Below are 12,159 nucleotides of genomic sequence, written 5' to 3' on the forward strand. Positions count from 1 at the left end.
ATCCATATATATATATATATATTTATATATTCTTATTCCATTCCTTTACTTAGATTTGTGTGTATTAGGTTATTTGTTGTGAAATTGTTAGATATTACTTGTTAGATATTGCTGCACTGTCAGATCTAGAAGAACAAGCATTTTGCTACACTCGTAATAACATCTGCCAAACACGTGTATGTAACCAATAAAATTGTATTTTTATTTTATATCTCGGCATGTCCAGCCCACTCATTATCTCAGCCAATCATGGCTAGCGGGAAAATTTCTGATTTTTTCTGTGGCTAAACCATTCTAGGCTTGAAATTTCACAAATGTATTTGTATTTACAGAGGGCATGGACGTTTGTTATTAAGGCATATGAAAAGTTCACATGTTCAATAAGCCATTTATGTAAAAAAAAAGAAAAGCATTTTGATAAAAAAATAAGTTTACGTTCAAACGGCTCTCCTGTGAATTAGTGAAACGGGTCACAAATATGCAAAATGTGTTTTGTTTCATTCTGTTGAGAGATTTTCATTGGCTAAATTACGTTCGATCTGTCTTAATTGTGTGGTCCATATTTAGTTTAAGATAGGTTAGGTAAGCCTATTGTAAAATAAATGTCATTAGCCTATTGCTGTCATTTGTTGGGTACGATAGGCATTAGTCTTTCTTGGTAATTGATGCAATATAGCCTGTTCAAAACTTTTGTGAATGTTTAAACCAGTTCACAAGTGTTTTGTTTCATTCTAATGACCCATTTTCTTTAGCCAAATTAAGTTCCAACTGTAATGTTGTGTTTGCCGCAATATAATATCCTGCTTGTATTTTCCCTATAAACAATTTTCCCCTAATAATGTTTAGAATTTTTGTGAAGGTTTGGTGTGGTGTGGCCTATGATATCACAAGGCACTGGTTCTCCAATTGACTCTGACAGTTGATCTTGAGATGAGGAAGAATGTTTTAGGTCTACCAGAGTTACTCCTATAATCTAACAATATAATGCTTATCTTTAGATTCTAAATGAAAATGAACTAATTAGCCTCCTATATCTGTATAGCAGACGCAGTAGCCTATCTGACAAGTATAAAGAAATGTATGCCGGTGTCGCAGCATGCCGCCGGCATACCTCTTCTCGCTTCCTCTCTCTGGGGCTATAGGCCTAAGCTTCTCCTCCTTTTATATACAGTATATATTCATATAATACAGTGGATGCCTAGGCCAATAGGCCTATGCATGCAATGCCCTTATGCATTTAGTCCTCAAATCTCTGACAGCTAAACCTTGAGTTGGACAATTATTGTTTTAGGAAAGTAAAAACGAATAAAACAATAGGCTATACGGTTTTGCATATGCTACAGTTTGAAATACAAGGAATTATGTTTTTGAAATTAGTTATAGGCTTTTTAAGGACATGTAAATGTGACTCAGTTAGCCAATATCCCTTATTTATTGATTGTGCTGGCTGTGTGGATGGATGGCCTAATGGGTTACGCACCCAATGCATATGGATGACCGATACATTTCTGAAATGGCTGATAAATTAAAATCTTCCTGGTCACTTGTCAAGCGCCAAATGTTCCTGACGGAAACCCTAACTGCTATACACAATCACACAGTCTTTCTCACACTCTTCTAAAACTAAGGGTGTTCTTCTGACTTAAGATCCACTTGATTAATTTTTCGCAAATATCACATTGATTTAAATTCATGATTTATTCAAAAGTCTGAGTTGCACAACCTTATCTCCACTTTGAACTGGGCCATAAATGAGTCAACTGAATCAAAGCTTGAGTCAAGCCTATCTGAAGTTTTCTGTGCAGTGTGTGTATATTGCAGAGAGAGATCAGGGGTCAAACCAGAAGGGCAGAGGAGAATGTGTGTGAGCCACGGCTCATTGTTTTCTCAGACATCATTGACTGCTCTGCTTGATGCCCACTGACAGGTGGAGCTGCCGTGACTGAACACTGGGCCTAGAGGCAGCAGAATGACTGGGAAGTGTATGTGTTTGCCTGTGTGCGTGCATGAACGCACATGGGTTGTCGCTGTTGGTGTGCACGTATGTGCATAATATGTCTGTGCTTTATTTATCGGTGTATGCCCTCTTTGGGTGTGTCCACGGTTGTATAGAACTGTATGAGACTAATGGAGACACGTCCTCCAACTCGGAATCCCTGTCAAGTGTGTCATGTCCTGTTTGCTACATTACTCAAGACTTACATCAACAATGGATCACAAAGTCTTGATGGAATCTCTCATGTTTTTTTGAATGGATGCCATCTAGCCATTCCTAAACCAAACACAACTGAGTCACATACGTTAACTGGTCAGTCTATCCATAACTAAGAGGCTTTAGGAGGAGACACATAGCATTAGCACTAAAATACCTTAGTGGAAATTGGGACCCTACTTGAGCAAATGGCTGCACTGCTTGATTGATTATCGTGATTTCGTGATGAATCGCTTGTACCCAAACATTCCCAGACATACACTGTACAAAGTCGGTACACTACACACACTTCCATACATTAGTGTTCAGTGGTGCCAGTTCACCCTGTGGTGCCAGTTCACCCTGTGAGGAATCACTGTTTTTGGTTCCAGGGTTGGATACATATGTCAAATGTGAGTCTATTCTTACTCTTGTGTGTAACACATACACACACACACACACACACACACACATGTTGCTTGCCAGCCAGCATGCTGTTTTATGGCCCCCATCAGGGATTGACCACGCTCATGTGGAGAAGTCCTCACAGCTGCATTCCTCCCTGCCTCCTCTCATTCAATTTCTCTCCCTCTTTAGCTTCTATCTCTCTCTCTCTTCATCTCTTTCCCTCTTTCTCTTCATCTCTCTCTCTCTTCATCTCTTTACCTCTTTCTCTTCATCTCTCTCGCTCTTCATCTCTTTACCTCTTTCTCTTCATCTCTTTTCCTCTTTCTCTTCATCTCTTTCCCTCTTTCTCTTCATCTCTCTCTCTCTCTCTTTCCCTCTTTCTCTTCATCTCTTTCCCTCTTTCTCCTCATCTCTTTCCCTCTTTCTCTTCATCTCTCTCTCTTTCCCTCTTTCTCTTCATCCCTCTTTTCCTCTTTCCCTCTTTCTCTTCATCCCTCTTTCTCTTCATCCCTCTTTCTCTCTTTCTCTTCATCCCTCTTTATCTCTTTCCCTCTTTCTCTTCATCCCTCTTTATCTCTTTCCCTCTTTCTCTTCATCCCTCTTTCTCTTCATCTCTTTCCCTCTTTCTCTTCATCCCTCTTTCTCTTCATCTATTTCCCTCTTTCTCTTCATCCCTCTTCATCTCTTTCCCTCTTTCTCTTCATCTTTTTCCCTCTTTCTCTTCATCCCTATTTCTCTTCATCTCTTTCCCTCTTTCTCTTCATCCCTCTTCATCTCTTTCCCTCTTTCTCTTCATCCCTCTTCATCTCTTTCCCTCTTTCTCTTCATCTATTTCCCTCTTTCTCTTCATCCCTCTTCATCTCTTTCCCTCTTTCTCTTCATCTCTTTCCCTCTTTCTCTTCATCCCTATTTCTCTTCATCTCTTTCCCTCTTTCTCTTCATCTCTTTCCCTCTTTCTCTTCATCCTTATTTCTCTTCATCTCTTTCCCTCTTTCTCTTCATCCCTATTTCTCTTCATCTCTTTCCCTCATCTCTTCATCCCTATTTCTCTTCATCTCTTTCCCTCTTTCTCTTCATCCCTCTCTCTCTCTCTCTCTCTCTCTCTCTCTCTCTCTCTGAAACTTGAGGCCCTTCTCTTAAAATATTGTCCTTCAAGCTTTGGTTTCAGAGCTTTGTTATGCCAGGAGAGGGTTGCATGGTCCCGTTCATGCCCTTAGTTATCTAACCCTCCTCACCTGACCCCTCCCAAGCCTCATTCATGACCACTAGGTCACCCCTGCATTTCATTATAGTCACACCCGGCCGAGCCATCTGTTCAATGTGTTAGGTGTGACCACCTTCGGGTGGAGGTGACGATACCTTTGGGTGGAAGGGCCCACCTAGGTATTGTAACCCAGCTGATACGCTCGCTCTCACACAAGCCCAGATGCAGATACTTGTGAGTCTCAACCTTACCTCACTCTTCAGACCACACCGGAGTCTGCCGGAGTCTGCGACTCCTATGGGGCAAACGGGGTGACTTTCGTCCCTTCTTTATGTGTGAGTTTACTTTTACAATCGTTTGAGTCACTTCTTAGTTATGGGCTGTTAGTCGTACAGGACAATTATTGAACTTCATATCACTATCCTCGCTCTTTTTAATACTCTCAATGTCTTTATATAGTAACCACAGCTGGTGTAAAGTTTAAATTACATGTTGGCAAGAACTAGAGTTATCACTTGCACATTATGTTGTTCAAGTTGGCTGAATTCCTTAGCTTGGTTAGAAAATGTAGAAGGTCCTTTTCAGAGAGTGGGAAAGTCTGTCATTCAAAATTCTATTATAGGCATCTTTGTCGTAATCCAACTTGACCAAATATTGACGACCGCTGCACACAAATATTGTTATTTATTTTGTTTAATTCAATAACTACCATCACAAGGATGCATCTCAGTCACCAATTCCTCGCCAGACAACAACAGCAGCAGAAATTGATGGACAATTTATACCCAATTATACCCATGTCATTGATTAGTGTGGTCTGAGAGCAGCATGTCTGTCTCCAATCCCAATTCTAAACCTAAAGATTTAGTCTGTTTGGGGCATGTGCGACTTCTCCTGAAGTAATGTATGCACAGCTACATACTCTAGAAGATGTTATGTATCCTACTGCACAAATAAATATTACCAGAGCTGCGATCACATTTCATCCATGTTGTTTCAAGCAGTCTAATATCTTATTTCCATTAACCAACCCCTTGGCCCCAGAACCACATGCTCGCAATCCTCAGAACCCTCCCAACCCTCTTTTATAAGCACATCCATAGCTGTTCCGGTCTCTCTTGGAAATGGATCCTTGATTGGTTTTCTCTCCAGATGCACAGATGATGTCACCATGACTACACTATGTCCATCTCCATCCTGGGCTTTCCTGAGTGCTGGATGTTGGCCTTGGCCGCTCCTATTAGATGGCACTTAATCTTACCCGCCATTTATGGCATTTCAACATCGCTTGTCATCGTATCACTATATCACAAACACAACGCGAGAATACATCCGTTCACATCCCAAACGTTTTGCACAGTTTGTGATTTGAGTAATCGTCTCTTGGCCAGGAGTCTGAATATTCTGTCCAATAGGCATGTAAAACATGGAGGACAACTGCTATATGGCAGCTTAGTAAGAGAACGGAGAGTGGAAAGAGCAAGGGCTTATATTTTTAACCACCCTCATTGATTTAGGGACTATATAGAAGATGGAGCCTCCGAGGACGCTTGAAAGCCGGGTTAAGACTATGGACTTTCGAATGGGCTCTCCAGCACAGCGCTGAACAGAGATCTGTGGAAATTGTATCTAGCAGGGATGCTTTGTGTGACCCGTACATCTTCTTGGTTTTCAACATGAAACGCAAAGGATGACGAATCCCAATGACATACGTCTAGGGTGTCTGTCCTCACGGGAGCCGATACATTTACTAGCCCCGCTTATCGCTCCAGCAGATGATCCGGGAAATCATGTGGCTTTTTACGGGGAAAATGATATTGAGGTTCAGTGCATTCCCAAGCCAAACATGACCCATCCACCAGTACACCCTAACCCTTAGAATAACAGTCTCCTCTTTAAGGCCATAATTGCCATTTGAAGTGTAATTCTCAGAGTTTGAAACATTAAACTGACAGATTGTTCATGTGAAGTATCCGTAGTATTCAAGTCAGCGGGGATTTCAAATAGTCCAAGTTTAGTCAGTAAATGGAAATATTCCTGGCTTTCAATTTGAAAAAATTCAGATGGCTCGGGACATTCCTGAAAATTGGCTCATAAACCCAGACAGCTAACTGTACAGTACTTGGTTGCTGAGAACTAAATTATGGAACTGCACAACGAGAGAATAGAAACACTTTGTTATTAATGCCCGATACCATGTGAAGGTTTGCTTTTCCAAATGAATCATTAAACCGTTTCTAATGGAGCGTGCCTTATGTATTTTTGTGTTATTTTCTTATGTTCTATATTGCATGATGTTCTATCATCTGTAACAAACCTAAATTGTTTTGGCAAGCCTGAAAAATCTTTACCATATGTAAAGATGATACTTGTCATATTTTTTGCACTGTAAAAATAATAAATGTATTGATGATAAGGTCAATGAAATCCCTGGAGAATAGGTTGCTATGTTCTCTTGCATTGAAAACATCAACTATATTTACTTTACTTCACTGTCATTTGTAGAATGTGTTCTGTTTAGATATGGTAGTCCTAATGATGAGAAAATGTGTCTTTACAGGCAACCAGGGAGACCCTCAGCCACCACTGTGGAATGCTGGGAGACGCCCTTCACAAGGAGAACGATTTTGCCCTCATCATCGACGGAAATACTCTCAAATACGCCCTTACGTTTGGAGCACGGCAGTACTTCCTAGACCTTGCCTTGTATTGTAAAGCAGTGATATGCTGCAGGTAAGGCCCATTCACCCATAACAGCGTTACACCGAGTTTACAAAACATTAAGAAAACCTGATCTTTCCATAACATAGGCTGACCAAGTGAATGCAGGTGAAACCCTAAATCCACTTCAATCAGTGTAGATAAAGAGGAGGAGACAGGTTAAGAAGGATTTTTAAGCTTTAGACAATTGAGACTTGGATTGTGTATGTGTGCCATTCAGAGGGTGAATGGGCAAAACAAAATATAAGTGCCTTTGAACAGGGTATTTGTAGTAGATGCCAGGCGCACCAATTTGTGTCAAGAACTGCAAAGCCAATGGGTTTTTCACGCTCAAAAGTTTCCCATGTGTGTCAAGAATTTTTGCCTAATGTACCATAACAGCAAATCAGGACAAACCTGCACATTCAAAGGCTCGTGCACTGGACCTGAAAGGTAATCATTTAGTGTGTAGTTCGCTGTAGTCAAAATAAAAAATGGCAACGCTATAATTACGAAGGTGCGGTGTGTGTGTCGCACTGGTCACATAAATAAAAGGAAGTACTTAGGTGCTCAGGAGACCCTAACCACAACATCCAGTTTACAACACCTTCTCTCGAAAGTGTTTGTACTGTAGCTGTAGATCATGGGGTTGCATCACAATTGGCATAGAGAATATAGGGAATAGGGTGCCATTTTGTACACATACCATGTCTTAGACCCGTGCAGACACAGAAGAAAGCTTGGAGCTCCAGGTGCCTATAAGACTCAGGCTGTCATTTCAGGGGTTAAAGTTGGATAACTCGTAAAAGAGGGGCCACATGAAGGGGCAGATCCATCACATGACGAGTGGCTTTACAGGTGCAGGCAGCCAGGGAGGTCAGCCAGTCAGACAGAGGTCAGGGTTGGGGAGGTCAGTAGACAGGTAGAAAGAAAACATCTGTCGTTGAGAATTATCATCCATAAAATAACAAATTGCTCGTCTAATATCTAAAGCAATATTGTTGTAAAAGAGGTCGTCACAAAGTACAACCTTGGCCTCGTGTTTTGTTGTTAGTTGTCTTGCCACCAACCCACCTTGCAACTCCCTTTTTATTTTTTTTAATGATTTCCTCACTATGTGCTTGGAACTCAACAGAATGCATTCTTTTTTATTAATCAGCATTGTCTTTATGTCTGCGCCTAGCTTAGATTGGTTATGTTCTGAGAAATGGCTGAAAGTCTGAAGTTTGAAATGTGTATTGTGGACTTTCCATGAAAAATCATGCATATCTTTAACGTATCTCATTCTAATGTCCTGCATCACTTCCTACTCTCCTTTAGGGTGTCCCCACTGCAGAAGTCGGAGGTGGTGGAGATGGTAAAGAAGCAGGTGAAGGTGATCACGCTGGCCATTGGTGACGGTGCCAACGACGTGGGCATGATCCAGGTGGCATACGTGGGCGTGGGCATCTCGGGCAACGAGGGCCTGCAGGCCGCCAACTCCATCGCACAGGTGAGGGTTCCAGAGTGAAGTTTCCCCTAGGTACAGATATAAGATCAGATTCCCCTCCCCCAATACTAACCTTAACCATTAGTGGGGAAAATGTCAAAATGACCCCATCTAGGAGCAACTCCTTACTCTCATACACTACCGGTCCAAAGTTTTAGAAAATCGACTCATTCAAGGGTTTTTCTTTATTTTTCCTATTTTCTACATTGTAGAATAATAGTTAAGACATCAAAACTATGAAATAACACATATGGAATCATGTAGTAACCAAAAAAGTGTTAGACAAATCAAATATATTTTATTTTTGAGATTCAAATAGCTACCCTTTGCCTTGATGACAGCTTTGCAAACTCTTGGCATTCTCTCAACCAGCTTCACCTGGAATGCTTTTCCAACTGTCTTTAAGGAGTTCCCACATATGCTGAGCACTTGTTGGCTGCTTTTCCTTCACTCTGCGGTCCGACTCATCCCAAACTATCTTAACTTGGTTGAGGTCAGGTGATTGTGGAGGCCAGGTCATCTGATGCAGCACTCCAGCATGGAGGTGTGTTGGGTCATTGTCCTGTTGAAAAACAAATGATAGTTCCACCTAGCCCAAACTAGATGGGATTGCGTATCGCTGCAGAATGCTGTGGTAGCCATGCTGGTTAAGTGTGCCTTGAATTCTAAATAAATCACAGACAGTGTCACCAGCAAAGCACCCCCACACCATAACACCTCCTCCTCCATGCTTTACAGTGGGAAATACACATGCAGAGATCATCAGTTTACACACTCCACGTCTCACCAAGACACGGCAGTTGGAACCAAAAAATCTCTAATTTGGACGCCAGACCAAAGGACAGATTTCCACCGGTCTAATGTCCATTGCGCGTGTTTCTTTGCACAAGCAAGTCTCTTCTTATTATTGGTGTCCTTTAGTAGTGGTTTCTTTGCAGCAATTCGACCATGAAGGCCTGATGGACTGTCGTTTCTCTTTGCTTATTTTATCTTATAAAATCCAAGATGGAGTAGCAGTTCAGACGTCTTTGTCTTTGTCTTGTCGTGTCCCGTGTATATATTTTTTTTCTTCGTATATATTTTGTGTATATTTTTTATATTTTTAACCTCAATTTCAACATATATTATATCTCCTGCAACCCGCCTCACCCAATGTGGTATGGATCTACTATTTTTTACACTTTAGAACCGGAACCCCCAACAGAAGCTAGCCAGCTAACTAGCTAGTAGTCAGTTAGCCACTGCTAGCGGTCATCAGCTAACCTTAGCCGGGTCAACTCCTGCCAGTCTGCACAGCGCGATTCAAACCAGAGCATGCCGGACTGCTTTTTCTCCACCAAATCTCCACATCTCTAGATTCCTACCTCAAGCGCTGAACCTTTTCACCTGGATCATCGCAGCTAGCTAGCTAGCTGCTATCAGAGTGGCTACTCCGGGCTAATGTCTCTGTCCCGAAGCAAGCACCAGTTAGCCTGGAACTAGCCTTGTGCTAGGCTCATGTCCCGGCTAGCTGAAGAGGTCCATCAGCCACTCCTTGGGCTACAATACCTATTTTGCCATTTGGCCTGGACCCCTTTTACTGCCGACACGGAGCCCCGCCGATCCATCACGAATGGTCTACCGACGTAACCATCCGAGGGGGCTACAACAGACTCTAACATTGCTGTAGAGCCTCCAGCCCTGCTCAATATGCATTAGCTAGCCCTTTTGTTCCACCTCCCACACATGCAGTGACCTCACCTGATTTAAATGGTGTCTCTAGAGACAAAACCTATCTCATCGTCACTCAATGCCTAGGTTTACCTCAACTACATTATGCCTTGAATCTATTCTTCCGCGCCCAGAAACCTGTTCCTTTTCCTCTCTGTTCCGAATGCACTAGACGACCAGTTCTTATAGCCTTTAGCCGTGCCCTTATCCTACTCCTCCTCTGGTGATGTAAAGGTTTATCCAGGTCCTGCAGTGCCTAGCTCCATTCCAATTCCCCAGGCGCTCTCATTTTTTTACTTCTGTAACCGTAAAAGCCTTGGTTTCATGCATGTTATCATGAGAAACCTCCCTGAGTTTGTTTTTTTCACTGCTTGAGCACACTCTGCCAACCCGGATGTCCTAGCCGTATCTGAATTCTGGCTTAGGAAGGCCACCGAAAATCCTGAAATTTCCATCCCTAACTATAACATTTTCCGACAAGATGGAACTGCCAAAGGGGGCTGAGTTGCAATCGACTGCAGAGATAGCCTGCAGAGTTCTATCATACTATCCAGGTCTGTGCCCAAACAATTCGAGCTTCTACTTCTAAAAATCCCCCTTTCCAGAAACAAGTCTCTCACCGTTGTGTCGTGGAAAATCATCTCAGAAATATAACGCTTTATCAGAACTTGTGAAATCAAAACATGCTTTTATTTACAATAGTATAACCATCTGGAATGTCCCACTGAACACACACCTTCCCAGAGCACTGGTTCGCTCTTTATACACATCCACACACATGAGATCATTACATACATTAATTAAACTACTTCTCCTATGGTCATCTGCCACCATTATCCTTCATTTCAGGCTTCCTGCTTGTCTACGCCCAATAACGCCTGTATCCGCTCTTGATTAGATTATAATGGGGGCAGGACCCCCTTGTCCCCTAAAATTAATATATGTCTATCTTGCCCTAAGCACTTATGGCCTTTACCCTAAGCACTTATGGCTGTTCCTGTCAATTTTATCTTCATAATGGTGTCCTGCTTTTTCCATACATGCACGTTAAAGCACGTATGACTTTGGCCATCTGCTAATCTTTGGTTTCCTGTATTTACCAGAATGGCAAATGCACTCACGTCTGCCTTCTCCTGTTTTCTAGTGTACACCTGTCTATTGTTTAATAGTGTGATATCTACCTACATATGTCAATTACTCCTACAGTTGCCGCTTGTTATAGACCACCTTCAGCACCCAGCTGTGCCCTGGACACCAAATGTGAATTGATTGCCCCCATCTATCTTCAGAGCTCGTACTGTTAGGTGACCTGAACTGGGACATGCTTAACCTGTTGGGGATGGGGGCGCTGTTTAGACTATTTATGCTAATTTGGCTAATTTTTTAAACGGCTTCCCACAAAATCCTTGATCGTACAATATGCATATTATTATTATTATTGGATAGAAAACAGTCTATAGTTTCTATAGGAGTTGAAATTTTGTCTCTAAGTGGAACAGAGCCCATTCTACAGCAATTTCCCTGACATGGAGTCAGATTTGAGAAATGTTGGCCACTCTTCTGAAGTCAGTTAAAGGGGCACTGTCGTTGCTATGACTATACGGACACTTCTTACGTCTTCCCCTGGATGCCTTTACGTGATGACGATTCCAACGGGGTCGATTGCGCGTTCACAGGCCCTACAAATGAAAAAACCCTGAAGCTAGTCATTCTTTGGGAGCTGCGTCATGAGCCTAGAGGACACCGGCGCGCACCTGTTCCAAGCGTTAGTTTAGCCTGTTATATTTCTCCGGTCATCTTTTCACTCGTTATAGGAGTTAAAAACATCATAAGGTAGTTAATTTAAAGCGTTTTATAGCAATTTATATCCGTTTAGTGCGATTTTGGGACATTTATTTTTGCAACGATGTGAAAAGTTGGGCACGCTTTTCAGTTCATCCCGAACGCAGTTGACATTTCCACATGGCAAGAGGACAGCTTTCCACCAAAAGACGATTTCTCCCAAGAAAGGATCCTTTGCCCAAGATACTGATGGAAGAACAGCTCAAGGTAGGACATTTTTATTATGATAAATCGTGTTTCTGTCGAAACATTTTAGTGGCTTAGGACGCCATGTTTTTTGACGTAGCTTCGCTTGGCGCAAACTGTATTGAAAAGTAAGGATAAATTAAAAAATGTAATAACGCAATTGTATTAAGAATTAAATTGTCTATCAATCCCTGTCCACCCTGTATTTTTTAGTCACGTTTATGAGTATTTATGTATAAGAGTAGATCACTGTCTAAGTGGCGCAAGAACTTTTTCTTTACCAGCTTGTCTACATTTCACATTGTCTAACCATGATTTTGGTGGCTAAATATAAACATTTTCGATCAAACTGTATATGCATGTTGTAATGTGATGTTACAGGAGTGTCATCGGAAGAATTCTGAGAAGGTTAGTGAAAAAATTAATATC

General features: G+C 41.8%; 1 pseudogene; it reads left to right on the forward strand.

The window, feature by feature from the left end:
• The window catches only part of LOC129867187 (phospholipid-transporting ATPase IA-like), a 152,555-nt pseudogene that overhangs the window by 18,824 nt on the left and 121,572 nt on the right, over nucleotides 1-12,159 (forward strand).

The sequence above is a fragment of the Salvelinus fontinalis genome, chromosome 2 (genome assembly GCF_029448725.1).
Source record: "Salvelinus fontinalis isolate EN_2023a chromosome 2, ASM2944872v1, whole genome shotgun sequence".
Taxonomy (NCBI): domain Eukaryota; kingdom Metazoa; phylum Chordata; class Actinopteri; order Salmoniformes; family Salmonidae; genus Salvelinus; species Salvelinus fontinalis.